This window comes from Syngnathus floridae, unplaced genomic scaffold (genome assembly GCF_059516105.1).
Source record: "Syngnathus floridae isolate MCC-2025c unplaced genomic scaffold, RoL_Sflo_1.0 HiC_scaffold_64, whole genome shotgun sequence".
Taxonomy (NCBI): Eukaryota; Metazoa; Chordata; class Actinopteri; order Syngnathiformes; family Syngnathidae; genus Syngnathus; species Syngnathus floridae.
Window position 1 is genome coordinate 177,973 of NW_028284093.1, and position 3,356 is coordinate 181,328.

Genomic DNA, 3,356 nt, shown 5'->3' on the forward strand with positions numbered 1-3,356 from the left:
AGTTAACTTGTTTAAAAGAGAGTGGGCAGAAGAATTATTTAATTTATTTAAATCTATTTGGTGTGTGCGCCATTATGTCAATGCATAACAACTGTAAGTCTACTAAACAAAACAGCGGTTGCTATTTGACGTCTGCCACGTCGTGGTCACGTGACGCGGACGTGACGTCGACGCCTACTTTACATCCCACCGATCACAGGACTCCTCGGCTGCATAACCGTGCCCCCTTCCCAACCAATCGGATTTGCTATACGCGAAAACGACGCCAATGGAAAGAGCTTCCGCCCAAATTTAAATCCGTGGGCGTGGCTCGCAGCAGGAAGTAGGAAAATGGCGGCGATGTTGACAAAGACACAGCGGATGGTAACATACGACTAACAAGAGAAATATTTTTATTTTCTGCTTGCAACTGGACCGTCCAGAGCGTACACGGTAAGTACAACTCATCGTTTTTAAAAAGAAGTACTTTTGTTGCCCTGAAAAGCGAGTGAGCGTGGCGTTTGTGGGGGACGTCGAATTTCGACGATTCTTTCTGGTCAACGGTTGTAAATGATTGTGTTGATTAAAAAAGAAAACTTGATGTAACTCTACTTTTAACTGCCGTTTCAGATAGATTTGGAATTGCATCACATCCAATTTTGCCTAGAGCGTACACGGTAAGTAACACTCGTTGTGTTTAAGGAGATTTACGTTTGTAATAGCAGAAGTGTAGCCGCGTTGCGTTGTACGTGTGAATGTTGGTCCGGGCGAAATGTTAATGTTTAATTTCATTCCTTTAGGTTCCACGGTGTTTGTTGGCTGCAAGTTTTCCACTGCAAGAAGAGGCTCATATCATTGACCAGGAGCGAGCTACAATGGTGAGTAGCCATAACATTTATGTTAAACACTTCCTATTTCATGTCTAACAGTACTTGATTTAACAAATAACCATAAATAAATACAGTGTGGGCACTGAAGTTAACATATGTGATTATACTGCCTAATCTGTCACCGAGTAGATTGTTGCAAAGTAATATAAGATCCAAAGTTGTAATTCAGAATAGTTTTCAAAAGAAGGCCATTAGAATTATATACAAGTCTGATTACCCTGAACAAGCTATTAATTAAATCACAAATTCTTCAATTCAAAGATTTGGTAGATTATCAGACAAATAATGTCTAACAGTAATTGATTTAACACATCACGATAAGTAGATTGAGTGTGGGCACTCTCAAGTTAACATATGTGATTATACTGCCCAATCTGTTACAGAGTATGTTGTTGCCAAGTAATGTAGAATAGATCCAAAGTAGTAATCCAGAATAGTTTTGAAGAGGCCATTAGAATGATAAACAAATCTGATTACCTTGAACATAATAACAAGCTAAGTGTTTAATATGTCCTATGAAGTCAAAATTGGGCACCATCATGTGGTGAAATTTGGAATTGCATCACATCCAATTTTGCCTGGGAACAAACAGATTACATAAATCTTAGTTTTGAATAAGCCACTCCTTCTCAAACAAGTAAACTCTGCCCATTTTGCGCAGTAGATGTTCTGTTAATATCTAGTATTTATACAAAGTCATAATTTAAATTGCTTTCAACCTTCATTCATCGGTTCAACCAACATTACTCGCTCTTATTACCAACTTGTATTGATTTAACTAAGCGTTTAATACTTCCTATCAGGTCTCAAATCGAGATTTGGCAAAATACAATTTCAGCAAATCCAATTTTGCCAGGGAACAAAAATAGATTAAATAAACTAAATAAGTCCTCTTCCCATTAAATAAATCAGAAAAGTCTGTCTTGTAACCAGTCCTCTTCAAACAAGTAAAGTCTGCCCATTTTGTGCCGTAGATTTTGTGTCTATGCCTAGTATTTAAACAAAATCATAATTTAAACGACTTCTTTCCTTCATTCACTTTGGAAATTTGGAATTGCAGCAAATCGAATTTTGGCAGGGAACAAAAATAGATCAATTAAACTAAATAAGTCTTCTTCCCATTAAATAAATTAAAAAAGTCTGTCTTGTAACCAGTCCTTTTCAAACAAGTAAAGTCTGCCCATTTTGTGCCGTCGATTTTGTGTTAATGCCTAGTATTTATACAAAATCATAATTTAAAGGACTTCATTCCTTCATTCACTTTGGAAATTTGGAATTGCAGCACATCAAATTTTGCCTGGGAAGAAAAGTAGATTAAATAAATTTAATAAGTCTTACTACTTCCCATTAAATAAATTAAATACGTCTTACTTGTTCCCACTCCTTTACAAAAAAGTAGTTTAAAACGAGGTCCCTTCACTCAACCTTTAACCCTATTTATTCACCTTCTAGGCTAAGTGTTAAAGGCTAAGTGTTAAAGGCTAAGTGTTAAAGGCTAAGTGTTAGAGGCTAAGTGCCAGAGGCTAGGCGCCAGAGGCGAGTTTTTGTGGGCTGAAGTTTTAGTGGGGTTAGTGTGAATACAATCCAAAAGAATACAACAGAATACAATACAATAGAATATAATACATAGATTAAATTCAATAGCTCTTACTACTTCCCATTAAATAAATTAAATACGTCTTACTTGTTCCCAATCCTTTTCAAAAAAGTAGTTTAAAACGAGGGCCCTGCACTCAACCTTTAACCTCAACCCCGCACGTCACATTGTGTTGTATCTGTGAATGTTGGTTGTGGCCAAATGATAGTTTTCTTTCATTCGTTTAGGTTCCACGGTGTTTGTTGGCTATGTTTTCCACTGTCAGAAGGATGAAAATACAAAGTACAACGCTTGGACGTGGGCGAAGACGTCACCGGTGAGTCCTTCCTTCCTATTTATTTACCTTCTAGATGCTAGAGGCTAAGTGTTAGAGGCTAAGTGTTAGAGGCTAAGTGTTAAACACAATACGAACAACACAACGATACTGCACTGAAAAACACGATACCGCACTGAGAAACACGATACCGCACTGAACAACACGATACCGCACTGAACAACACCATGCCGCACTGAACACCATGCCACACTGAACAACACCATCCCGCACTGAACAACACCATGCCGCACTAAACAACACCATGCCGCACTGAACAACACCATGCCTCACTGAACGACACCATGCCGCACTGAAAGACACCATGCCGCACTGAACGACACCATGCCGCACTGAAAGACACCATCCCGCACTGAACACCATGCCGCACTGAACAACACCATCCTGCACTGAACAACACCATCCCGCACTGAACAACACCATGCCGCACTGAACAACATTATGCCGCACTGAACATTATGCCGCACTGAACAACACCATGCCGCACTGAACAACACCATGCCGCACTGAACAACATTATGCCGCACTGAACAACACCATGCCGCACTGAACAACA

At 39.2% G+C, this 3,356-nt stretch overlaps 1 long non-coding RNA gene across 1 annotated transcript; it reads left to right on the forward strand.

Moving 5' to 3' along the window:
• The first annotated feature begins 495 nt into the window (after positions 1 to 495).
• Positions 496 to 2,775, forward strand: LOC148378119 (uncharacterized). The gene is made up of 3 exons (XR_015856169.1): positions 496 to 656; positions 780 to 857; positions 2,694 to 2,775. It is a non-coding gene; the product is annotated as an uncharacterized LOC148378119 (long non-coding RNA).
• Positions 2,776 to 3,356: the final 581 nt, after the last annotated feature.